Source organism: Leuresthes tenuis, unplaced genomic scaffold, assembly GCF_036924035.1.
Source record: "Leuresthes tenuis unplaced genomic scaffold, fLeuTen1.0.hap1 SCAF_23, whole genome shotgun sequence".
NCBI lineage: Eukaryota > Metazoa > Chordata > Actinopteri > Atheriniformes > Atherinopsidae > Leuresthes > Leuresthes tenuis.
In genome coordinates this window covers 12,647,169-12,675,116 of record NW_027325377.1, presented here as the reverse complement: position 1 = coordinate 12,675,116, position 27,948 = coordinate 12,647,169, and the positions used below count along the sequence as shown (strand labels likewise).

Sequence of the window (27,948 nt, the reverse complement as noted above, 5' to 3'; positions counted from 1 at the left end):
CCCATTAACACTTAAGGTACCTCATGCAGTGGCTGTGATATGGTTACTTAACAAAATATCTTTACCAGACATCTCTCCTACATAACAGTTCTTCTTTCACAGCCACACCTTGTTGTCGAGAGATGTGCTACACTTAATCCATCCACACTGCTACCTACCCCACAGATGGAAAGCCAGAAATAACCATCAGTGTTTTACCCAGGCCAGACTTAACTGATATACGTTATGAAAATGCAGAAATAACTATATTTATTCAACAGATCAAGGAAAAAAACCCTGATGGCACAAATGCTACAGGATTTGCAGTAGTAACAGAAACTGAAGTTTTCTTAAAACAACCACTACCAAAAAATTACTCTGTTCAAGCAGTCGAATTGGTAGCTTTAACTGAAGCTTGTAAATTAAATAACAAAAAGGTTGTTAACGTTTACACTGACAGTCAGTATGCCTTCTCAACTGTACATGTGTTAACACAGCATTGGAAAAACAGGTATGTTGACATCCACAGCTAAATGTATAAACTACAAATATTTTAGCATTATTAGATGTTATTCAATTGCCATCTACAATAGACTCGTATGAATGACCGGAAGGAAAACCATACTGCCAAAGAATTTGTTTAAATATGCTGCAGTATTGAGCCACGGACCATGTCATGTCTCAACAGGAGGGATGGAAGCAATAATGAACCAGGTTTTTACAGCATATGGTTTTACTAATTATTAAAAACATTTTTTTAGAATAAATAAATGAATAAAGTTTTGTCTAGCAGGTCAAATATGTGCAAAATACATTCCACAGGGCAATCTAAGACCAAAACGAAGATAATTCCCTAAGCCAGTGTATCTTTTTCAACATATTTGTTTGGATTTCATTATTTCATTATTTTGTAGATTTCATTGAACTAAATTAATGTTAAGGGAAACGATTCTGCTCAGTGACAACAGAGGTTTTTACCAAATGGTCTGAAATATTTCCATGTGCACAAGCAGATGCACTCTCAGTAGCAAAATCATGCGTAAAATAACTCATTTCTAGATTTGAAATTCCTGAAAAGATCTTCAGTGATAATTTGACACACTTTGTAAACAATGTCATCTCACTGATGGCAAAGAACTTAAAATAGACCTTAGAAACTGTTATATCACTGTGATATAGAAGGTTTCGCTAACACATTGGAATTGTTTTACTATTTACATATGCATGTGCAGTGAAGAATTGCTTGCTGCTGATAAATGCAAAGAAGAACAGCTTACACATAAATGCTCACATATAGGCTGCTGAATGCAATGAAGACCTGCTTATCCAGTAAAGTTCAATGTCAATGTGTAATATTCAATTAGGATTTGCAAAACAGTGAAGTTAAACAATGAATGGGTCCATAGTCGGTATGAGAAGACTACAGGAATATTTACCTGGGTGTACGTTCAAACAGAGATGAGAAAATTGCGATAAATTATTGTTTGTTTGTTTGTTAGTATGTATATGAATGTTATGTGTATAAACTGTGTTGAGTTGTAGTTACTCAGTAGTGTCTCAGTGAAACAACCGACGGGGGAAGCCTTGCGGTGACAACAAAAGCAGTGTTTTACTGATCAGTCAAGTTGCTCCAGTGTACTCCATACAAACTGGTTGGCTACTGAAGGGATAGAAAATGGGGAATACTTGTTTTAAAGCAAACAAGGAATTAGATGGGAAAAATACATGTTTTAACGGGACCCAGACAATATTAAATACTCAGACAGATGGGAGAAGAAGTGTAGTTTTGTAGGAAATCACAAAATTATTACATAAAATTAGTGAAATCAATTGAAGAATGCCTTTCTGAAGAGCTGTTTACCACAGATGAGCAGCTTTGCGACCAAGCACATTGTAGATCGCTTTACTGCCAAAATGATCTAGTTTAATGGATTGGTTTAGACGTGCATAATAGCATTTTAAGAACAAAGAGAGAAACAAAAAGGGACAACGCTTCATGGTGGAAGGTGATGTATAAATAACTGTGTATATGATGAAGGAGAGACCATTTGAGCAGCACAGCCATTTCGCAGCACAGGGACAGCAGTCCAAGTTAAAGGATCTCCCATGTGGTATCACCTGTCACACTGTGTCAAGGCATCAAAAGAAGAAAAAATCACCAAACTCAAGGACAAAGAGACGAAGACTCCGGTGAACGAAGAGAGAGGACTTACAAACCAGAAATACAAAAGGATGCTCGATATCAAGATCCAGAAGAAGAGGCTAACAATGCCACGAACACTTACGATGCTGGGAATGATGCCAGCAATGAACAGAGAAGAAGATTCAGTGTCATCAATCTGCAACACGTGCCTCTAATGAGGGGGTGAATATAGAATCCTCAACGATTACAACGTCTCTGGGAACTGTGACAACAACAAGGTTTAAACCATTTTGATATATATTGTAACCTATTGGCTAAGGAATAGTGCTGAAAATGAGGTAAATCTAATCCACCACTGTCCTTGGTCTTCTGTAGGGTTTTTAAACTAATACGTGGTGGTTTGTTTTTCCACAGAAATTTGGAGATGCATGAATCTAGTGACTTAAACCAAGTAGCAGATGGTTTTATGGGGATCATTGAGAACAAATAGTTAACTTTTGGTAGTATCATCATTTTAATGGTTGTAACTCTCCCCATAAGTGATATAGGTAAGGACTTCCAACGAGAGAGATCGTCCTCTACTCTCTTTACTAATTGCACATAATCCATATGTACTTATCAGTTTAATATGTGATATGTCTATGCAAGGACTACATATTAAATGGATTTTTATCAATAGGAGTTGAAAAAGGAGCTTGCTCCGTTCACTCCAAGCATCGACCCGGTACTGCAGTGCCGCTGGGAACGGTGCGCTCTCCTCTGCTCTTGGGAAAAAGCTAACAGCGGTGCAGGATGGAAGTTTCTTTTAGTCTGCTGAGAAAAGAGAGTGAATGCGAAGTAGACTTTAACACGGCTCTGGGAGCGAGCCGAGTGCGGGCTAACCAGGAGAAATGCTTGAAAGAAACGCGACACCGAATGAGCGGTCAGAACAAAGCCTCAATACGGTGTTCCTGTGGTGTTTTTATAAAATGCGGTGAAAATAAAGGTGTGAATGCCCCATAGAAAACTAAAAGGTGGAGCGGAAGTGTTCGGCTGCAAGAAGGTGTGAATGTCCGACTATATTTGGTGAAAAGCAGGTGAAGCAAGGTCTGAATGCCCAACCTTACATCATCAAAAGCGAGATCAGAGGTTTTTGGCTGCAAGAAGGCCATAGTTTGCCAAAAGCGGGTAAGGTGCGAATGACCGACTAAATATCAACAAAAGTGGGGGCGGAGGTCTTTGGATGCAAGTGGGTGTGAATATCCCACCATACAAGTATGGTGGAGAGGAAGCTGTGAATGGCCGACCATAGTTTGCAAAAAGCGGGTGAGAAAAGGTGCGAATGTCCAACCATACATGATCGAAACAGGGAGCGGAGGTGTTTGGCTGCGACAAGGTGTGAATGTCCACCCATAATTAATGAAAAGCGGGCAACAAGTAGGTTCGAATGCCATACCATACACAATCAAAAGCAGGAGTGGATGTGGTCGGCTACAAGAAGGTTTGAATGTCCGAGCATAGTTTGTAAAAAGCGGGTAAGAAAAGGTTCGAATGCCCGAACATACACCATCAAAAGAGGGAGCGGAGGTGTTCCGCTGTAAGACGGTGTGAATGTCCGACCATAGTTGGTAAAAAGTGGGTATGAAAAGGTGCGAATGCCCAAATTCGGCTGCAAAAAACTGTGTTCGGCTGCAAAAAGGTGTGAATGTTCGACTAAAGTTTGTAAAAAGCGGGTAAGACAAGGTGCGAATGCCTGACAATGTATGATCAAAAGCGGGAGCGGAGGTGTTCAGCTGCAAGAAGGTCTAAATGTCCATAATTAATTGCTAGAAAACATGAAAGAAAATTTTCGAAAATCAATCCGCACATGATCATAAGTGGGAGAGGAGGTGTTCAGCTGCAAGAAGGTGTGAATATCCTACCATAATTGCTGAAAAATGTGTTAGAAACGGTAAGAATCCCGGACCATACCTCATCAAAAGCTAGAGAGGTGGTGTTCGGCTACAAGTAGGTGTGAATGTCTGACTAAAGTTCAAATATATTAACAAAAGCGGGAGGAGAGGTCTTCGGATGAGTGGTTGAGAATTTCCAACCATAATCTATAAAATGCGGTGAAAAAAAAGGTGTGATAGAAACCTAAAAGGTGGAGCGGAAGTGTTCGGCTGCAAGAAGGTGTGAATGTCCATCTATAGTTGGTGAAAAGCAGGAAAAGCAAGGTCTGAATGCCCAATCTTACATCATCAAAAGCGAGATCAGAGGTGTTTGGCGGCAAGAAAACGGGTAAGGTGTGAATGACCGACTAAATATCAACAAAAGTGGGGGCGGAGATCTTCGGATGCAAGTGGGTGTGAATATCCCACCATACAAGTATGGTGGAGAGGAAGCTGTGAATGGCCGACCATAGTTTGCAAAAAGCGGGTGAGAAAAGGTGCGAATGTCCAACCATACATGATCAAAACAGGGAGCGGAGGTGTTTGGCTGTGACAAGGTGTGAATGTCCACCCATAATTAATGAAAAGCGGGCAACAAGTAGGTTCGAATGCCCAACCATACATCAACAAAAGCAGGAGTGGATGTGTTTGGCTACAAGAAGGTTTGAATGTCCGAGCATAGTTTGTAAAAAGCGGGTAAGAAAAGGTGCGAATGCCCGACAAAGTATGATCAAAAGAGGGAGTGGAGGTTTTCGGCTACAAGAAGGTTTGAATGTACGACCATAGTTTGTAAAAAGCGGGTAAGAAAAGGTGCGAATGCCCGAACATACACCATCAAAAGAGGGAGCGGAGGTGTTCCGCTGTAAGATGCCGCGAATGTCCGACCATAGTTGGTAAAAAGCGGGTAAGAAAAGGTTAAAACACCGGACTGTACACAATCAATAGCGGGAGCGGAGTTGTTCGGCTACAAGAAGGTGTGAAAGTCCGACCATGGTTTGTAAAAAGCGGGTAAGACAAGGTGCGAATGCCCGACAATGTATGATCAAAAGAGGGAGCGGAGTTGTTCGGCTGCAAGGTCTGAATTTCCAACCATAATTTGTAAACACCGTTGAAGAAAAGGCTCGAAAGCCCGACTATACACCATCAAAAGCGGGAGCGGAGGTGTTCAGCTGCAAGAAGGTCTGAATGTCCACCAATAATTACTGAAAAATGGGTAAGAAAAGGTGTGAATGCCCAACTATACATCATCACAAGCAGAAGTGGATGTGTTCGGCCACAAGAAGGTTTGAATGTCCGACCATAGTTTGTAAAAGGCGGGTAAGAAAAGGTTCGAATGCCCGAACATACACAATCAAAAGAGGGAGCGGAGGTGTTTCACTGCAAGAAGGTGTGAATGTCCGAGCATAGTTTGTAAAAAGTGGGTAAGAAAAGGTTCGAATGCCAGAACATACACCATCAAAAGAGGGAGCGGAGGTGTTCCGCTGTAAGAAGGTGTGAATGTCCGACCATAGTTGGTAAAAAGCGGGTAAGAATAGGCTAAAATACCCAACTCTACACAATCAATAGCGGGAGCGGAGTTGTTCGGCTAAAAGAAGGTATGAAAGTCCGACCATGGTTTGTAAAAAGCGGGTAAGAAAAGGTTCGAATGCCAAAATATACACCATCAAAAGCGGAAGCCGAGGTGTTCGGCTGCAAGTAGGTGTGAATGTCAGATCATAATTTGTAAAAAGCTGATGAGAAAGGTGTGAATGACCGACAATAATTGCTGAAAAATGTGTTAGAAAAGGTAAGAATGCCGGACCATTCATCATCAAAAGCGGGAGAAGAGGTGTTCGGCTGCAAGAAGCTGTGAATGTCCAGCCATAATAACTCAAAAACGGGTAAGAAAAGGTAGTATTGCCAGACCATAAATGATCAAAACAGGGAGTGGAGGTGTTCCGCTGTAAGAAGGTGTGAATGTCCCACCATAATTGGTAAAAAGCGGGTAAGAAAAGGTTAAAATACCCGACTGTACACAATCAATAGCGGGAGCGGAGTTGTTTGGCTACTAAAAGGTGTGAAAGTCCGACCATGGTTTGTAAAAAGCGGGTAAGAAAAGGTGCGAATGCCGTACAATGTATGATCAAAAGAGGGAACGGAGGTTTTCGGCTGCAAGAAGGTCTAAATGTCCAATCATAATTTGTAAAAACCGGGGAAGAAAAGGCTCGGAAGCCCGACTATACACCATCAAAAGCGGGAGCGGAGGTGTTCAGCTGCAAGAAGGTCTGAATGTCCATCAATAATTGCTAGAAAACATGAAAAAAAATGTTCGAATATCCAACCGCACATGATCATAAGTGGGAGAGGAGGTGTTCAGCTGCAAGAAGGTGTGAATGTCCACCCATAATTCCTCAAAAATGGGTAAAAAAAAAGGTGCGAATGCCCAACCATACATCATCAAAAGCAGGACTGGATGTGTTCGGCTACAAGAAGGTTTGAATGTCCGAGCATAGTTTGTAAAAAGCGGGTAAGAAAAGGTTCGAATGCCCGAACCTACACCATCAAAAGAGGGAGCGGAGGTGTTCCGCCATAAGAAGGTGTGAATGTCCGACCGTAGTTGGTAAAAAGCGGGTAAGAAAAGGTTAAAATACCCGACTGTACACAATCAATAGCGGGAAGGGATGTGTTCGGCTACAAGAAAGTGTGAAAGTCCAACCATGTTTTGTAAAAAGTGGTTAAGAAAAGGTGCGAATGCCCGACAATGTATGATCAAAAGAGGGAGCGGAGGTTTTCGGCTGCAAGAAGGTCTGAATGTCCAACGATAATTTGTAAAAACCGGGGAAGAAAAGGCTCGAAAGCCCAACTATACACCATCAAAAGCGGGAGCAGAGGTGTTCAGCTGCAAGAAGGTCTCAATGTCCATCAATAATTGCTAGAAAACATGAAAGAAAATTTTTCGAATATCAAACCGCACATGATCATATGCGGGAGAGGAGGTGTTCAGCTAAGATGGTGTGAATGTCCACCCATAATTCCTGAAAAATGGGTAAAAAAAGGTGCGAATGCCCAACCATACAACATCAAAAGCAGGTGTGAATGTCATCATAATTTGCAAAAACCTGATGAGAAATGGTGAGAATGCCCGACTATACACCATCAAATGCAGGAGCGGAGGTGTTCGGCTGTGAGTAGGTGTGAATGTCCGACCATACTTGCTGAAAAATATGACAAAGCAGTTTTCACTTGGTTTGAGTGAAGGAATTCATTTTATATCAAAATCCGAAATTGTGTAGAACTCGTGGAAATAAGTTTATTCTCGGATTCCTAAAGGTTTAGTGTTGTTCTTTGGTATACTGCAAAGTAATACTTTCTATTTTGTTGAAACCCATTCAGACATGGATAAATATGAAGGACAAAGCAGTTTTAACTTGGTTTGAGTGAAGGAATTCATTTTATATCAAAATCCAAAATTGTGTAGAACTGGTGAAAAGAAGCTTATTCTCGGATTCCTAAAGGTTTAGTGTTGTTCTTTGGTATACTGCAAAGTAATACTTTCTATTTTGTTGAAACCCATTCAGACATGGATAAATATGAAGGACAAAGCAGTTTTAACTTGGTTTGAGTGAAGGAATTCATTTTATATCAAAATCCGAAATTGTGTAGAACTGGTGATAAGAAGCTTATTCTCGGATTCCTAAAGGTTTAATGTTGTTCTTTGGTATACTGCAAAGTAATACTTTCTTTTTTGTTGAAACCGATTCAGACATGGATAAATATGAAGGACAAAGCAGTTTTAACTTGGTTTGAGTGAAGGAATTCATTTTATATCAAAATCCGAAATTGTGTAGAACTGGCGATAAGAAGCTTATTCTCGGATTCCTCAAGGTTTAGTGTTGTTCTTTCCTATCCTGCAAAGTACAACGTTCTTTTTTGTTTAGAGCTATTATGACATGGATAAATATGAAGGACAAAGCAGTTTTAACTTAATCGGTTTCAACAAAATAGAAAGTATTACTTTGCAGTATACCAAAGAACAACAATAAACCTTTAGGAATCCGAGAATAAATTTATTTCCACGAGTTCTACACAATTTCGGATTTTGATATAAAATGAATTCCTTCACATTTTTTTTCATGTTTTCTAGCAATTATTGATGGACATTCAGACCTTCTTCCAGCTGAACACCTCCGCTCCCGCTTTTGATGGTGTATAGTCGGGCTTCCGAGCCTTTTCTTCCCCGGTTTTTACAAACTATGGTCGGACATTCAAACCTTCTTGTAGCCGAACACATCCAGTTCTGCTTTTGAGGATGTATGGTCGGACTTTCACACCTTTTAGTAGCCAAACAACTCCGCTCCCGCTATTGATTGTGTACAGTCGGGTATTTTAACCTTTTCTTACCCGCTTTTTACCAATTATGGTCGGACATTCACACCTTCTTACAGCGGAACACCTCCGCTCCCTGTTTTGATCATTTATGGTCTGGCAATACTACCTTTTCTTACCCGTTTTTGAGTAATTATGGCTGGACATTCACAGCTTCTTGCATCCGAACACCTCTTCTCTGCTTTTGATGATGAATAGTCCGGCATTCTTACCTTTTCTAACACATTTTTCAGTAATTATTGTCGGTCATTCACACCTTTCTCATCAGCTTTTTGCAAATTATGATCTGACATTCACACCTACTTGCAGCCGAACACCTCGGCTTCCGTTTTTGATGGTGTATATTTTGGCATTCGAACCTTTTCTTACCCACTTTTTACAAACTATGCTCGGACATTCACACCTTCTTGCAGCGAAACACCTCCGCTCCCTCTTTTGATGGTGTATGTTCGGGCATTCGAACTTTTTCTTACCCACTTTTTACAAACTATGGTCGGACATTCAAACCTTCTTGTAGCAGAACACATCCACTTCTTCTTTTGATGATGTATGGTTGGGCATTCGCACCTTTTCTTACCCATTTTTCAGGAATTATGGGTGGACATTCACACCTATTTGCAGTCGAACAGCTCTGCTCCCACTTTTGATTATGTTTGGTTGGATATTCGAACCTTTTCTAAACTGCTTTTTACAAACTTTGGTCGGACGTTCACACCTTCTTGCAGCCGAACACCTCCGTTTCCGCTTTTGATGGTATATATTCGGGCATTCGAACCTTTTCTTACCCGCTTTTTACCAACTATGTTCGGACATTCGCACCATCTTACAGCGGAACACCTCCGCTCCCTCTTTTGATGGTGTATTTTCGGGCATTCGCACCTTTTCTTACCCGCTTTTTACAAACTATGGTTGGACATTCAAACCTTCTTGTAGCCGAAAACCTCCACTCCCTCTTTTGATCATACATTGTCGGGCATTCGCACCTTTTCTTACCCGCTTTCTACAAACTATGCTCGGACATTCAAACCTTCTTGTAGCCAAACAAATCCACTCCTGCTTTTGTTGATGTATGGTTGGGCATTCGAACCTACTTGTTGCCCGCTTTTCATTAATTATGGGTGGACATTCAGACCTACTTGCAGCCGAACACCTCGGCTTCCGCTTTTGATGGTGTATATTTTTGCATTCGAACCTTTTCTTACCCGCTTTTTACAAACCATGGTCGGACTTTCACACCTTCTTTTAGCCGAACAACTCCGCTCCCGCTATTGATTGTGTAGAGTCGGGTATTTTAACCTTTTCTTACCCGCTTTTTACCAACTATGGTTGGACATTCACACCTTCTTTCAGCGGAACACCTCCGCTCCCTCTTTTGATGGTGTATGTTCGGGCATTCGAACCTTTTCTTACCCACTTTTTACAAACTATGCTCGGACATTCACACCTTCTTGCAGCGAAACACCTCCGCTCCCTCTTTTGATTGTGTATGTTCGGGCATTCAAACCTTTTCTTACCCGCCTTTTACAAACTATGGTCGGACATTCAAACCTTCTTGTGGCCGAACACATCCACTTCTGCTTTTGATGATGTATATTTGGGCATTCACACCTTTTCTTACCCATTTTTCAGTAATTATTGGTGGAAATTCAGACCTTGCAGCCGAACACCTCCGCTCCCTCTTTTGATCATACATTGTCGGACATTCGCACCTTGTCTTACCCGCGTTTTACAAACCATGGTTGGACATTCACAGCTTCCTCTCCACCATACTTGTATGGTGGGATATTCACACCCACTTGCATCCGAAGACCTCCGCCCCCACTTTTGTTGATATTTAGTCGGTCATTCACACCTTACCCGTTTTCTTGCAGCCAAACACCTCTGATCTCGCTTTTGATGATGTAAGATTGGGCATTCAGACCTTGCTTTTCCTGCTTTTCACCAACTATAGACGGACATTCACACCTTCTTGCAGCCGAACACTTCCGCTCCACCTTTTAGGTTTCTATCACACCTTTTTTTTCACCGCATTTTATAGATTATGGTTGGAAATTCTCAACCACTCATCCGAAGACCTCTCCTCCCGCTTTTGTTAATATATTTGAACTTTAGTCAGACATTCACACCTACTTGCAGCCGAACACCACCTCTCTAGCTTTTGATGATGTATGGTCCGGCATTCCTACCGTTTCTAACACATTTTTCAGCAATTATGGTAGGATATTCACACCTTCTTGCAGCTGAACACCTCCTCTCCCACTTATGATCATATGCAGATTGATTTTCGAAAATTTTCTTTCATGTTTTCTAGCAATTAATGATGGACATTTAGACCTTCTTGCAGCTGAACACCTCCGCTCCCGCTTTTGATCATACATTGTCAGGCATTCGAACCTTGTCTTACAAACTTTAGTCAAACATTCACACCTTTTTGCAGCCGAACACAGTTTTTTTCAGCCGATTTTGGGCATTCGAACCTTTTCATACCCACTTTTTACAAACTATGCTCGGACATTCAAACCTTCTTGTAGCCGAACACATCCAGTCCTGCTTTTGATGATGTATGTTCAGGCATTCGAACCTTTTCTTACCCGCTTTTTACAAACTATGCTCGGACATTCAAACCTTCTTGTAGCTGAACACATCCACTCCTGCTTTTGATGATGTATGGTTGGGCATTCGAACCTACTTGTTGCCCGCTTTTCATTAATTATGGGTGGACATTCACACCTTGTCGCAGCCAAACACCTCCGCTCCCTGTTTTGATCATGTATGGTTGGACATTCGCACCTTTTCTCACCCGCTTTTTGCAAACTATGGTCGGCCATTCACAGCTTCCTCTCCACCATACTTCTATGGTGGGATATTCACACCCACTTGCATCCGAAGACCTCCGCCCCCACTTTTGTTGATATTTAGTCGGTCATTTGCACCTTACCCACTTTTGGCAAACTATGGCCTTCTTGCAGCCAAAAACCTCTGATCTCGCTTTTGATGATGTAAGGTTGGGCATTCATACCTTGCTTCACCTGCTTTTCACCAAATATAGTCGGACATTCACACCTTCTTGCAGCCGAACACTTCCGCTCCACTTTTTAGTTTTCTATGGGGCATTCACACCTTTTTTTTCACCGCATTTTATAAAAACACCACAGGAACACCGTATTGAGGCTTTGTTCTGACCGCTCATTCGGTGTCGCGTTTCTTTCAAGCAATTCTCCTGGTTAGCCCGCACTCGGCTCGCTCCCAGAACTGGGTTAAAGTCTACTTCGCATTCACTCTCTTTCCTCAGCAGACTAAAAGAAAGTTTCATCTTGGGCTCCCTGAAACTTCCATCCTGCACCGCTGTTTGCTTTTTCACAAGAGCAGAGGAGAGCGCACCGTTCCCAGGGGCACTACAGTACCGGGTCGATGCTTGGAGTGAACGGAGCAAGCTCCTTTTTCAACTCCTATTGATACAAATCCATTTAATATGTAGTCCTCGCATAGAGGACACATCAGACATTAAACTAATAAGAACAGATACTACACTTGATCTTAGCCAAAAGGCCGAGAAGCGATAACTGTCCACTGGTTCACGTCCGAGGGCCCTTCCTGGCACAATGCGCACTTGTAGCGGTGTTCTTTTTATGGCCATAGTTTCACTTTGCACCTCCGCCCACCCGCTGCACTGAGCACTCTTCAGCCCTTTTAAATGGTATAACTTTACACTACCGCACGCTCCAGCGAGCACCATTCAAGCAACAACTTTGCACTCCAGCTTCGAACATTGGCACAGTCGCAACAAGTAAGGCGACTCTACTCAGAGAAGTCACTCTGCACAGTAACAAGATTTCTTTTGCACAGACAGAAAGGGCTTCATCCGCAAAGGTAAAGCCTGCCAAAAATAGAAACAACTCATTAGTGCTGCTCAACGTTGTACTTTGCAGTAAAAGAAAGAGCAAATCTAAAGATTCAGGAATCCGAGAATAAGCTTACTTCCATGAGTTCTTCACGATTTCGGATTTTGCTATAAAATGAATTCCTTCACTCAAACTAAATTAAAACTGCTAAACCGCTAATCTGTTACATGCAAGGCAGATGTCAAATTCACCGAAATAGGATCTAAGGGTATTTGGCCAATCGAGCTGTAGCAGCTTCGGTAAAAGAGTATAAGTTGAAGAGTTTGTGAATAAAGGTGTGCGCACACATAGTGAGTTGTAGGAAAATAGGCAGGGAGCAATGCCGGCTGGGGTATAGGTTCTTGTATGTTGTCTGACTGTTTGATTTGAATGTGTTGTGTAAGTGTCCTGTTGAATGTTACATGTTTGGGCTTTGACACGCTTCACTGTGGTTGTTAACTGTGTGGTGTGTCCTGAAATGTTATATGTTTGGGCTGTGTGACATGCTTAATGCTTTTCAGTAGCAACCCACTTATTCATATATAGCAACTGACAACATAAGAAGTCCGGACATACTTTGATAGTAGTTGTAGAAGTATCCTTATTGATAATAGATAAACTAATTCATAGTGATAGAACAGTAGATGAACAGGTGCCTGCACATGTCTCATGAAAATAAAATGGGTGTATGATTGCTGACGGCAGAGCAATACTGCCAAACTTATGAGTTCTTGTGGCAAACTTGATTCAGTGTCTTGACGTGTATACGCTGTTTCGCTGACTTGTCACAAGAAACAAAGTATGTTTGATAAGATCCGACCATTTTATTACGGGAGGATCAGTATGTATGGATTCTGATGTGACTGATAAACTCATTCGTATCTTAAGCATAATCTAATACGTGAGACAACGCCCTGGCACACAATCAAAAAAAAAAAAAGAGAGAGCGGTTTTGTGTCCCCACAGTCCATAATGTAGAAAAGAGAGAAAAAAGCCTTTCTGATTTGTTGTGTGTGCTCACAGTGCAGAGTGTAGAGAAAAGAGAGAAAAGAAAGCCGTTTTGGTGTCACGGGTGTTGTGACTTACACACACACATTTCTGAATTGAGAAAGGAAATTATTTTAGAGGAAGCACTAGAGTTTAGATCCCACATTTGTTTATAGGCATTCATTTAATTTTTCTTTTAATCAGTTTTAAAGTGAATACTAACTGAGAAATGAAAAAGGTGAAGAGTTTAGAAGCTTGGTTCAAGAGCAAAACTTGGTTTATGATCAGCTCAGTCTCTAAACAGAACAGCAAAGGGCTTCATCGAACATTTAAAAAAGATTCAGATTGTTAGAATATCTAGAATTTATAGGAATGGTGGTGATTACTCTTATTTTCTAGAATGGAAATAACTGCACCATGTCTGTTTTATGAATTTAAGGGGCTAAAAAGTTTTGTTCTCGTTTTTCTATGATTAACCGAATGTATGTGAGAGCCCAAACAGACAGAAGGGTTACGGCCGAGCGCTGGACCTTCCAAAAAAGATGAGACAGGCTGGACCCGTGCCATACTAGTTAAGGCCTGCCTGTGGATAACAGGTTCTTTAAACTCTCACACACACAAACTCACACACGTTCGCACACATACACCCATACACACACACATTCTTGAACTTGCTGCAAGATTAAACCTTTGCATTAACTGACTCCAGCAACTCTGAGTCTCATTGAGAGACTTTTCTCAACAATTGGGTCCTCAAACCAGATCTCAACGTTTTTTCCGCTGTCCAGGGTCGGAGCTGAAACCGTGCACGGGGGAGTCCAGTACTCCTAATGAAAGACCCCCTGCTGAATTGCGGTAATTAGGGGCCAGTGTCCACTGAAAGGGGGAAAAAGGGACGAGATCGTACTTTTGAATCAATGGCCAGAAGCCATTGGCAGTGCAGGCATCAACAATAATGGTGTTATTTCACCCATTAACACTTAAGGTACCTCATGCAGTGGCTGTGATATGGTTACTTAACAAAATATCTTTACCAGACATCTCTCCTACATAACAGTTCTTCTTTCACAGCCACACCTTGTTGTCGAGAGATGTGCTACACTTAATCCATCCACACTGCTACCTACCCCACAGATGGAAAGCCTCATGATTGCATGTCAGAAATAACCATCAGTGTTTTACCCAGGCCAGACTTAACTGATATACATTATGAAAATGCAGAAATAACTATATTTATTCAACAGATCAAGGAAAAAAACCCTGATGGCACAAATGCTACAGGATTTGCAGTAGTAACAGAAACTGAAGTTTTCTTAAAACAACCACTACCAAAAAATTACTCTGTTCAAGCAGTCGAATTGGTAGCTTTAACTGAAGCTTGTAAATTAAATAACAAAAAGGTTGTTAACGTTTACACTGACAGTCAGTATGCCTTCTCAACTGTACATGTGTTAACACAGCATTGGAAAAACAGGTATGTTGACATCCACAGCTAAATGTATAAACTACAAATATTTTAGCATTATTAGATGTTATTCAATTGCCATCTACAATAGACTCGTATGAATGACCGGAAGGAAAACCATACTGCCAAAGAATTTGTTTAAATATGCTGCAGTATTGAGCCACGGACCATGTCATGTCTCAACAGGAGGGATGGAAGCAATAATGAACCAGGTTTTTACAGCATATGGTTTTACTAATTATTAAAAACATTTTTTTAGAATAAATAAATGAATAAAGTTTTGTCTAGCAGGTCAAATATGTGCAAAATACATTCCACAGGGCAATCTAAGACCAAAACGAAGATAATTCCCTAAGCCAGTGTATCTTTTTCAACATATTTGTTTGGATTTCATTATTTCATTATTTTGTAGATTTCATTGAACTAAATTAATGTTAAGGGAAACGATTCTGCTCAGTGACAACAGAGGTTTTTACCAAATGGTCTGAAATATTTCCATGTGCACAAGCAGATGCACTCTCAGTAGCAAAATCACGCGTAAAATAACTCATTTCTAGATTTGAAATTCCTGAAAAGATCTTCAGTGATAATTTGACACACTTTGTAAACAATGTCATCTCACTGATGGCAAAGAACTTAAAATAGACCTTAGAAACCACTGTGATATAGAAGGTTTCGCTAACACATTGGAATTGTTTTACTATTTACATATGCATGTGCAGTGAAGAATTGCTTGCTGCTGATAAATGCAAAGAAGAACAGCTTACACATAAATGCTCACATATAGGCTGCTGAATGCAATGAAGACCTGTCAATGTGTAATATCCAATTAGGATTTGCAAAACAGTGAAGTTAAACAATGAATGGGTCCATAGTCGGTATGAGAAGACTACAGGAATATTTACCTGGGTGTACGTTCAAACAGAGATGAGAAAATTGCGATAAATTATTGTTTGTTTGTTTGTTAGTATGTATATGAATGTTATGTGTATAAACTGTGTTGAGTTGTAGTTACTCAGTAGTGTCTCAGTGAAACAACCGACGGGGGAAGCCTTGCGGTGACAACAAAAGCAGTGTTTTACTGATCAGTCAAGTTGCTCCAGTGTACTCCATACAAACTGGTTGGCTACTGAAGGGATAGAAAATGGGGAATACTTGTTTTAAAGCAAACAAGGAATTAGATGGGAAAAATACATGTTTTAACGGGACCCAGACAATATTAAATACTCAGACAGATGGGAGAAGAAGTGTAGTTTTGTAGGAAATCACAAAATTATTACATAAAATTAGTGAAATCAATTGAAGAATGCCTTTCTGAAGAGCTGTTTACCACAGATGAGCAGCTTTGCGACCAAGCACATTGTAGATCGCTTTACTGCCAAAATGATCTAGTTTAATGGATTGGTTTAGACATTTATAACAGCATTTTAAGAACAAAGAGAGAAACAAAAAGGGACAACGCTTCATGGTGGAAGGTGATGTATAAATAACTGTGTATATGATGAAGGAGAGACCATTTGAGCAGCACAGCCATTTCGCAGCACAGGGACAGCAGTCCAAGTTAAAGGATCTCCCATGTGGTATCACCTGTCACACTGTGTCAAGGCATCAAAAGAAGAAAAAATCACCAAACTCAAGGACAAAGAGACGAAGACTCCGGTGAACGAAGAGAGAGGACTTACAAACCAGAAATACAAAAGGATGCTCGATATCAAGATCCAGAAGAAGAGGCTAACAATGCCACGAACACTTACGATGCTGGGAATGATGCCAGCAATGAACAGAGAAGAAGATTCAGTGTCATCAATCTGCAACACGTGCCTCTAATGAGGGGGTGAATATAGAATCCTCAACGATTACAACGTCTCTGGGAACTGTGACAACAACAAGGTTTAAACCATTTTGATATATATTGTAACCTATTGGCTAAGGAATAGTGCTGAAAATGAGGTAAATCTAATCCACCACTGTCCTTGGTCTTCTGTAGGGTTTTTAAACTAATACGTGGTGGTTTGTTTTTCCACAGAAATTTGGAGATGCATGAATCTAGTGACTTAAACCAAGTAGCAGATGGTTTTATGGGGATCATTGAGAACAAATAGTTAACTTTTGGTAGTATCATCATTTTAATGGTTGTAACTCTCCCCATAAGTGATATAGGTAAGGACTTCCAACGAGAGAGATCGTCCTCTACTCTCTTTACTAATTGCACATAATCCATCTGTACTTATCAGTTTAATATGTGATATGTCTATGCAAGGACTACATATTAAATGGATTTTTATCAATAGGAGTTGAAAAAGGAGCTTGCTCCGTTCACTCCAAGCATCGACCCGGTACTGCAGTGCCGCTGGGAACGGTGCGCTCTCCTCTGCTCTTGTGAAAAAGCTAACAGCGGTGCAGGATGGAAGTTTCTTTTAGTCTGCTGAGAAAAGAGAGTGAATGCGAAGTAGACTTTAACACGGCTCTGGGAGCGAGCCGAGTGCGGGCTAACCAGGAGAAATGCTTGAAAGAAACGCGACACCGAATGAGCGGTCAGAACAAAGCCTCAATACGGTGTTCCTGTGGTGTTTTTATAAAATGCGGTGAAAATAAAGGTGTGAATGCCCCATAGAAAACTAAAAGGTGGAGCGGAAGTGTTCGGCTGCAAGAAGGTGTGAATGTCCGACTATATTTGGTGAAAAGCAGGTGAAGCAAGGTCTGAATGCCCAACCTTACATCATCAAAAGCGAGATCAGAGGTTTTTGGCTGCAAGAAGGCCATAGTTTGCCAAAAGCGGGTAAGGTGCGAATGACCGACTAAATATCAACAAAAGTGGGGGCGGAGGTCTTCGGATGCAAGTGGGTGTGAATATCCCACCATACAAGTATGGTGGAGAGGAAGCTGTGAATGGCCGACCATAGTTTGCAAAAAGCGGGTGAGAAAAGGTGCGAATGTCCAACCATACATGATCGAAACAGGGTGTTTGGCTGCGACAAGGTGTGAATGTCCACCCATAATTAATGAAAAGCGGGCAACAAGTAGGTTCGAATGCCATACCATACATCATCAAAAGCAGGAGTGGATGTGTTCGGCTACAAGAAGGTTTGAATGTCCGAGCATAGTTTGTAAAAAGCGGGTAAGAAAAGGTGCGAATGCCGGACAATGTATGATCAAAAGAGGGAACGGAGGTGTTCAGCTGCAAGAAGGTCTGAATGTCCATCAATAATTGCTAGAAAACATGAAAAAAAATGTTCGAATATCCAACCGCACATGATCATAAGTGGGAGAAGAGGTGTTCAGCTGCAAGAAGGTGTGAATGTCCACCCATAATTCCTTAAAAATGGGTAAAAAAAAGGTGCGAATGCCCAACCATACATCATCAAAAGCAGGACTGGATGTGTTCGGCTACAAGAAGGTTTGAATGTCCGAGCATAGTTTGTAAAAAGCGGGTAAGAAAAGGTTCGAATGCCCGAACCTACACCATCAAAAGAGGGAGCGGAGGTGTTCCGCCATAAGAAGGTGTGAATGTCCGACCGTAGTTGGTAAAAAGCGGGTAAGAAAAGGTTAAAATACCCGACTGTACACAATCAATAGCGGGAAGGGATGTGTTCGGCTACAAGAAAGTTTGAAAGTCCAACCATGTTTTGTAAAAAGTGGTTAAGAAAAGGTGCGAATGCCCGACAATGTATGATCAAAAGAGGGAGCGGAGGTTTTCGGCTGCAAGAAGGTCTGAATGTCCAACGATAATTTGTAAAAACCGGGGAAGAAAAGGCTCGAAAGCCCAACTATACACCATCAAAAGCGGGAGCAGAGGTGTTCAGCTGCAAGAAGGTCTCAATGTCCATCAATAATTGCTAGAAAACATGAAAGAAAATTTTTCGAATATCAAACCGCACATGATCATATGCGGGAGAGGAGGTGTTCAGCTGTAAGATGGTGTGAATGTCCACCCATAATTCCTGAAAAATGGGTAAAAAAAGGTGCGAATGCCCAACCATACAACATCAAAAGCAGGTGTGAATGTCATCATAATTTGCAAAAACCTGATGAGAAATGGTGAGAATGCCCGACTATACACCATCAAATGCGGGAGCGGAGGTGTTCGGCTGTGAGTAGGTGTGAATGTCCCACCATACTTGCTGAAAAATATGACAAAGCAGTTTTCACTTGGTTTGAGTGAAGGAATTCATTTTATATCAAAATCCGAAATTGTGTAGAACTCGTGGAAATAAGTTTATTCTCGGATTCCTAAAGGTTTAGTGTTGTTCTTTGGTATACTGCAAAGTAATACTTTCTATTTTGTTGAAACCCATTCAGACATGGATAAATATGAAGGACAAAGCAGTTTTAACTTGGTTTGAGTGAAGGAATTCATTTTATATCAAAATCCGAAATTGTGTAGAACTGGTGATAAGAAGCTTATTCTCGGACTCCTAAAGGTTTAGTGTTGTTCTTTGGTATACTGCAAAGTAATACTTTCTTTTTTGTTGAAACCTATTCAGACATGGATAAATATTAAGGACAAAGCAGTTTTAACTTGGTTTGAGTGAAGGAATTCATTTTATATCAAAATCCGAAATTGTGTAGAACTGCTGATAAGAAGCTTATTCTCGGATTCCTGAAAAGGTTTAGAGTTGTTCTTTCCTATCCTGCAAAGTACAACGTTCTTTTTTGTTTAAAGCTATTTAGACATGAATAAATATGAAGGACAAAGCAGTTTTAACTTGGTTTGAGTGAAGGAATTCATTTTATATCAAAATCCGAAATTGTGTAGAACTGGTGATAAGAAGCTTATTCTCGGATTCCTAAAGGTTTAGTGTTGTTCTTTGGTATACTGCAAATTAATACTTTCTTTTTTGTTGAAACCTATTCAGACATGGATAAATATGAAGGACAAAGCAGTTTTAACTTGGTTTGAGTGAAGGAATTAATTTTATATCAAAATCCGAAATTGTGTAGAACTGGTGATAAGAAGCTTATTCTCGGATTCCTGAAAAGGTTTAGAGTTGTTCTTTCCTATCCTGCAAAGTACAACGTTCTTTTTTGTTTAAAGCTATTATGACATGGATAAATATGAAGGACAAAGCAGTTTTAACTTAATCGGTTTCAACAAAATAGAAAGTATTATTTTGCAGTATACCAAAGAACAACACTAAACCTGCCGAACACCTCCGCTCCCGCATTTGATGGTGTATAGTCGGGCATTCTCACCATTTCTCATCAGGTTTTTGCAAATTATGATCTGACATTCACACCTGCTTTTGATGATGTATGGTTGGGCATTCGCACCTTTTTTTTTTACCCATTTTTGAGGAATTATGGGTGGACATTCACACCTTCTTGCAGCTAAACACCTCCGCTCCCACTTATGATCATGTGCGGTTTGATATTCGAAAATTTTCTTTCATGTTTTCTAGCAATTATTGATGGACATTTCAGACCTTCTTGCAGCTGAACCCCTCTGCTCCCGCTTTTGATGGTGTATAGTCGGGCTTTCAAGCCTTTTCTTCCCCGGTTTTTACAAATTATGGTTGGACATTCAGACCTTCTTTTAGCCGAAAACCTCCGCTCCCTCTTTTGATCATACATTGTCGGGCATTCGCACCTTTTCTTACCCGCTTTTTACAAAACATGGTCGGACTTTCACACCTTCTTGTAGCCGAAAACATTCGCTCCCGCTATTGATTGTGTACAGTCGGGTATTTTAACCTTTTCTTACCCGCTTTTTACCAACTACGGTCGGACATTCACACCTTCTTATGGCGGAACACCTCCGCTCCCTCTTTTGATGGTGTAGGTTCGGGCATTCGAACCTTTTCTTACCCGCTTTTTACAAACTATGGTCGGACATTCAAACCTTCTTGTAGCCGAACACATCCAGTTCTGCTTTTGAGGATGTATGGTTGGACTTTCACACCTTTTAGTAGCCAAACAACTCCGCTCCCGCTATTGATTGTGTACAGTCGGGTATTTTAACCTTTTCTTACCCGCTTTTTTACCAATTATGGTCGGACATTCACACCTTCTTACAGCGGAACACCTCCGCTCCCTCTTTTGATCATTTATGGTCTGGCAATACTACCTTTTCTTACCCGTTTTTCAGTAATTAATGTCGGTCATTCACACCTTTCTCATCAGCTTTTTGCAAATTATGATCTGACATTCACACCTACTTGCAGCCGAACACCTCGGCTTCCGTTTTTGATGGTGTATATTCTGGCATTCGAACCTTTTCTTACCCGCTTTTTACAAACTATGCTCGGACATTCAAACCTTCTTGTGGCCGAACACATCCACTTGTGCTTTTGATGATGTATAGTTGGGCATTCACACCTTTTCTTACCCATTTTTCAATAATTATTGGTGGACATTCAGACCTTCTTGCAGCTGAACCCCTCTGCTCCCGCTTTTGATGGTGTATAGTCGGGCTTTCGAGGCTTTTCTTCAACGGTGTTTACAAATTATGGTTGGAAATTCAGACCTTGCAGCCAAACACCTCCGCTCCCTCTTTTGATCATACATTGTCGGGCATTCGCACCTTGTCTTACCCGCGTTTTACAAACCATGGTCGGACTTTCACACCTTCTTGTAGCCGAACAACTCCGCTCCCGCTATTGATTGTGTACAGTCGGGTATTTTAACCTTTTCTTACCCGCTTTTTACCAATTATGGTCGGACTTTCACACCGTCTTACAGCGGAACACCTCCGCTCCCTCTTTTGATGGTGTATGTTCGGGCATTCGAACTTTTTCTTACCCACTTTTTACAAACTATGGTCGGACATTCAAACCTTCTTGTAGCAGAACACATCCACTTCTTCTTTTGATGATGTATGGTTGGGCATTCGCACCTTTTCTTACCCATTTTTCAGGAATTATGGGTGGACATTCACACCTATTTGCAGTCGAACAGCTCTGCTCCCACTTTTGATTATGTTTGGTTGGATATTCGAACCTTTTCTTAACTGCTTTTTACAAACTTTGGTCGGACGTTCACACCTTCTTGCAGCCGAACACCTCCGTTTCCGCTTTTGATGGTATATATTCGGGCATTCGAACCTTTTCTTACCCGCTTTTTACCAACTATGGTCGGACATTCACACCGTCTTTCAAGTGTAACACCTCCGCTCCCTCTTTTGATGGTATATATTCGGGCATTCGAACCTTTTCTTACCCGCTTTTTACAAACTATGCTCGGACATTCAAACCTTCTTGTAGCCGAACACATCCACTCCTGCTTTTGATGATGTATGGTTGGGCATTCGCACCTTTTCTTACCCATTTTTCAGGAATTATGGGTGGATATTCACACCTACTTGCAGTCGAACAGCTCTGCTCCCACTTTTGATTATGTTTGGTTGGATATTCGAACCTTTTCTTAACTGCTTTTTACAAACTTTGGTCGGACGTTCACACCTTCTTGCAGCCGAACACCTCCGCTTCCGCTTTTGATGGTATATATTCGGGCATTCGAACCTTTTCTTACCCACTTTTTACCAACTATGGTCGGACATTCACACCGTCTTTCAAGTGTAACACCTCCGCTCCCTCTTTTTATGGTGTATTTTCGGGCATTCGCACCTTTTCTTACCCGCTTTTTACAAACTATGGTTGGACATTCAAACCTTCTTGTAGCCGAAAACCTCCACTCCCTCTTTTGATCATACATTGTCGGGCATTCGCACCTTTTCTTACCCGCTTTCTACAAACTATGCTCGGACATTCAAACCTTCTTGTAGCCAAACACATCCACTCCTGCTTTTGTTGATGTATGGTTGGGCATTCGAACCTACTTGTTGCCCGCTTTTCATTAATTATGGGTGGACATTCAGACCTACTTGCAGCCGAACAACTCCGCTCCCGCTATTGATTGTGTAGAGTCGGGTATTTTAACCTTTTCTTACCCGCTTTTTACCAACTATGGTTGGACATTCACACCTTCTTACAGCGGAACACCTCCGCTCCCTCTTTTGATGGTGTATGTTCGGGCATTCGAACCTTTTCTTACCCACTTTTTACAAACTATGCTCGGACATTCACACCTTCTTGCAGCGAAACACCTCCGCTCCCTCTTTTGATTGTGTATGTTCGGGCATTCAAACCTTTTCTTACCCGCCTTTTACAAACTATGGTCGGACATTCAAACCTTCTTGTGGCCGAACACATCCACTTCTGCTTTTGATGATGTATAGTTGGGCATTCACACCTTTTCTTACCCATTTTTCAGTAATTATTGGTGGACATTCAGACCTTGTCTTACACGCGTTTTACAAACCATGGTCGGACATTCACAGCTTCCTCTCCACCATACTTGTATGGTGGGATATTCACACCCACTTGCATCCGAAGACCTCCGCCCCCACTTTTGTTGATATTTAGTCGGTCATTCACACCTTACCCGTTTTCTTGCAGCCAAACACCTCTGATCTCGCTTTTGATGATGTAAGATTGGGCATTCAGACCTTGCTTTTCCTGCTTTTCACCAACTATAGACGGACATTCACACCTTCTTGCAGCCGAACACTTCCGCTCCACCTTTTAGGTTTCTATCACACCTTTTTTTTCACCGCATTTTATAGATTATGGTTGGAAATTCTCAACCACTCATCCGAAGACCTCTCCTCCCGCTTTTGTTAATATATTTGAACTTTAGTCAGACATTCACACCTACTTGCAGCCGAACACCACCTCTCTAGCTTTTGACTATGTATGGTCCGGCATTCCTACCGTTTCTAACACATTTTTCAGCAATTATGGTAGGACATTCACACCTTCTTGCAGCTGAACACCTCCTCTCCCACTTATGATCATAAGCAGATTGATTTTCGAAAATTTTCTTTCATGTTTTCTAGCAATTAATGATGGACATTTAGACCTTCTTGCAGCTGAACACCTCCGCTCCCGCTTTTGATCATACATTGTCAGGCATTCGAACCTTGTCTTACAAACTTTAGTCAAACATTCACACCTTTTTGCAGCCGAACACAGTTTTTTTCAGCCGATTTTGGGCATTCGAACCTTTTCATACCCACTTTTTACCAACTATGGTCGGACATTCAAACCTTCTTGTAGCCGAACACATCCAGTCCTGCTTTTGATGATGTATGTTCAGGCATTCGAACCTTTTCTTACCCGCTTTTTGCAAACTATGCTCGGACATTCAAACCTTCTTGTAGCCGAACACATCCACTCCTGCTTTTGATGATGTATGGTTGGGCATTCGAACCTACTTGTTGCCCGCTTTTCATTAATTATGGGTGGACATTCACACCTTGTCGCAGCCAAACACCTCCACTCCCTGTTTTGATCATGTATGGTTGGACATTCGCACCTTTTCTCACCCGCTTTTTGCAAACTATGGTCGGCCATTCACAGCTTCCTCTCCACCATACTTCTATGGTGGGATATTCACACCCACTTGCATCCGAAGACCTCCGCCCCCACTTTTGTTGATATTTAGTCGGTCATTCGCACCTTACCCACTTTTGGCAAACTATGGCCTTCTTGCAGCCAAAAACCTCTGATCTCGCTTTTGATGATGTAAGGTTGGGCATTCATACCTTGCTTCACCTGCTTTTCACCAAATATAGTCGGACATTCACACCTTCTTGCAGCCGAACACTTCCGCTCCACCTTTTAGTTTTCTATGGGGCATTCACACCTTTTTTTTCACCGCATTTTATAAAAACACCACAGGAACACCGTATTGAGGCTTTGTTCTGACCGCTCATTCGGTGTCGCGTTTCTTTCAAGCAATTCTCCTGGTTAGCCCGCACTCGGCTCGCTCCCAGAACTGTGTTAAAGTCTACTTCGCATTCACTCTCTTTTCTCAGCAGACTAAAAGAAAGTTTCATCTTGGGCTCCCTGAAACTTCCATCCTGCACCGCTGTTTGCTTTTTCACAAGAGCAGAGGAGAGCGCACCGTTCCCAGCGGCACTGCAGTACCGGGTCGATGCTTGGAGTGAACGGAGCAAGCTCCTTTTTCAACTCCTATTGATACAAATCCATTTAATATGTAGTCCTCGCATAGAGGACACATCAGACATTAAACTAATAAGAACAGATACTACACTTGATCTTAGCCAAAAGGCCGAGAAGCGATAACTGTCCACTGGTTCACGTCCGAGGGCCCTTCCTGGCACAATGCGCACTTGTAGCGGTGTTCTTTTTATGGCCATAGTGTCACTTTGCACCTCGGCCCACCCGCTGCACTGAGCACTCTTCAGCCCTTTTAAATGGTATAACTTTACACTACCGCACGCTCCAGCGAGCACCATTCAAGCAACAACTTTGCACTCCAGCTTCGAACATTGGCACAGTTGCAACAAGTAAGGCGACTCTACTCAGAGAAGTCACTCTGCACAGTAACAAGATTTCTTTTGCACAGACAGAAAGGACTTCATCCGCAAAGGTAAAGCCTGCCAAAAATAGAAACAACTCATTAGTGCTGCTCAACGTTGTACTTTGCAGTAAAAGAAAGAGCAAATCTAAAGATTCAGGAATCCGAGAATAAGCTTACTTCCATGAGTTCTTCACGATTTCGGATTTTGCTATAAAATGAATTCCTTCACTCAAACTAAATTAAAACTGCTAAACCGCTAATCTGTTACATGCAAGGCAGATGTCAAATTCACCGAAATAGGATCTAAGGGTATTTGGCCAATCGAGCTGTAGCAGCTTCGGTAATAGAGTATAAGTTGAAGAGTTTGTGAATAAAGGTGTGCGCACACATAGTGAGTTGTAGGAAAATAGGCAGGGAGCAATGCCGGCTGGGGTATAGGTTCTTGTATGTTGTCTGACTGTTTGATTTGAATGTGTTGTGTAAGTGTCCTTCACCTAAGGGTGTATGATTGCTGACGGCAGAGCAATACTGCCAAACTTATGAGTTCTTGTGGCAAACTTGATTCAGTGTCTTGACGTGTATACGCTGTTTCGCTGACTTGTCACAAGAAACAAAGTATGTTTGATAAGATCTGACCATTTTATTACGGGAGGATCAGTATGTATGGATTCTGATGTAACTGATAAACTCATTCGTATCTTAAGCATAATCTAATACGTGAGACAACGCCCTGGCACACAATCAAAAAAAAAAAAAGAGAGAGCGGTTTTGTGTCCCCACAGTCCATAATGTAGAAAAGAGAGAAAAAAGCCTTTCTGATTTGTTGTGTGTGCTCACAGTGCAGAGTGTAGAGAAAAGAGAGAAAAGAAAGCCGTTTTGGTGTCACGGGTGTTGTGACTTACACACACACATTTCTGAATTGAGAAAGGAAATTATTTTAGAGGAAGCACTAGAGTTTAGATCCCACATTTGTTGATAGGCATTCATTTAATTTTTCTTTTAATCAGTTTTAAAGTGAATACTAACTGAGAAATGAAAAAGGTGAAGAGTTTAGAAGCTTGGTTCAAGAGCAAAACTTGGTTTATGATCAGCTCAGTCTCTAAACAGAACAGCAAAGGGCTTCATCGAACATTTAAAAAAGATTCAGATTGTTAGAATATCCAGAATTTATAGGAATGGTGGTGATTACTCTTATTTTCTAGAATGGAAATAACTGCACCATGTCTGTTTTATGAATTTAAGGGGCTAAAAAGTTTTGTTCTCGTTTTTCTATGATTAACCGAATGTATGTGAGAGTCCAAACAGACAGAAGGGTTACGGCCGAGCGCTGGACCTTCCAAAAAAGATGAGACAGGCTGGACCCGTGCCATACTAGTTAAGGCCTGCCTGTGGATAACAGGTTCTTTAAACTCTCACACACACAAACTCACACACGTTCGCACACATACACCCATACACACACACATTCTTGAACTTGCTGCAAGATTAAACCTTTGCATTAACTGACTCCAGCAACTCTGAGTCTCATTGAGAGACTTTTCTCAACAATTGGGTCCTCAAACCAGATCTCAACGTTTTTTCCGCTGTCCAGGGTCGGAGCTGAAACCGTGCATGGGGGAGTCCAGTACTCCTAATGAAAGACCCCCTGCTGAATTGCGGTAATTAGGGGCCAGTGTCCACTGAAAGGGGGAAAACGGGACGAGATAGTACTTTTGAATCAATGGCCAGAAGCCATTGGCAGTGCAGGCATCAACAATAATGGTGTTATTTCACCCATTAACACTTAAGGTACCTCATGCAGTGGCTGTGATATGGTTACTTAACAAAATATCTTTACCAGACATCTCTCCTACATAACAGTTCTTCTTTCACAGCCACACCTTGTTGTCGAGAGATGTGCTACACTTAATCCATCCACACTGCTACCTACCCCACAGATGGAAAGCCAGAAATAACCATCAGTGTTTTACCCAGGCCAGACTTAACTGATATACGTTATGAAAATGCAGAAATAACTATATTTATTCAACAGATCAAGGAAAAAAACCCTGATGGCACAAATGCTACAGGATTTGCAGTAGTAACAGAAACTGAAGTTTTCTTAAAACAACCACTACCAAAAAATTACTCTGTTCAAGCAGTCGAATTGGTAGCTTTAACTGAAGCTTGTAAATTAAATAACAAAAAGGTTGTTAACGTTTACACTGACAGTCAGTATGCCTTCTCAACTGTACATGTGTTAACACAGCATTGGAAAAACAGGTATGTTGACATCCACAGCTAAATGTATAAACTACAAATATTTTAGCATTATTAGATGTTATTCAATTGCCATCTACAATAGACTCGTATGAATGACCGGAAGGAAAACCATACTGCCAAAGAATTTGTTTAAATATGCTGCAGTATTGAGCCACGGACCATGTCATGTCTCAACAGGAGGGATGGAAGCAATAATGAACCAGGTTTTTACAGCATATGATTTTACTAATTATTAAAAACATTTTTTTAGAATAAATAAATGAATAAAGTTTTGTCTAGCAGGTCAAATATGTGCAAAATACATTCCACAGGGCAATCTAAGACCAAAACGAAGATAATTCCCTAAGCCAGTGTATCTTTTTCAACATATTTGTTTGGATTTCATTATTTCATTATTTTGTAGATTTCATTGAACTAAATTAATGTTAAGGGAAACGATTCTGCTCAGTGACAACAGAGGTTTTTACCAAATGGTCTGAAATATTTCCATGTGCACAAGCAGATGCACTCTCAGTAGCAAAATCACGCGTAAAATAACTCATTTCTAGATTTGAAATTCCTGAAAAGATCTTCAGTGATAATTTGACACACTTTGTAAACAATGTCATCTCACTGATGGCAAAGAACTTAAAA

General features: G+C 41.1%; 2 non-coding genes and 2 pseudogenes across 2 annotated transcripts; 2 read left to right on the top strand and 2 right to left on the bottom strand.

Annotated features, from left to right (window-relative positions):
• The first annotated feature begins 2,703 nt into the window (after positions 1–2,703).
• On the top strand, positions 2,704–2,880 carry LOC140283467 (U2 spliceosomal RNA; annotated as a pseudogene).
• An 8,887-nt stretch (positions 2,881–11,767) lies between these two features.
• LOC140283292 (U2 spliceosomal RNA) lies at positions 11,768–11,958 on the bottom strand. Its single transcript, XR_011910001.1, has one exon. It is a non-coding gene; the product is annotated as a U2 spliceosomal RNA (small nuclear RNA).
• A 4,965-nt stretch (positions 11,959–16,923) lies between these two features.
• LOC140283423 (U2 spliceosomal RNA) lies at positions 16,924–17,100 on the top strand (annotated as a pseudogene).
• A 7,522-nt stretch (positions 17,101–24,622) lies between these two features.
• Positions 24,623–24,813, bottom strand: LOC140283401 (U2 spliceosomal RNA). Its single transcript, XR_011910082.1, has one exon. It is a non-coding gene; the product is annotated as a U2 spliceosomal RNA (small nuclear RNA).
• Between the last annotated feature and the right edge of the window lie 3,135 nt (positions 24,814–27,948).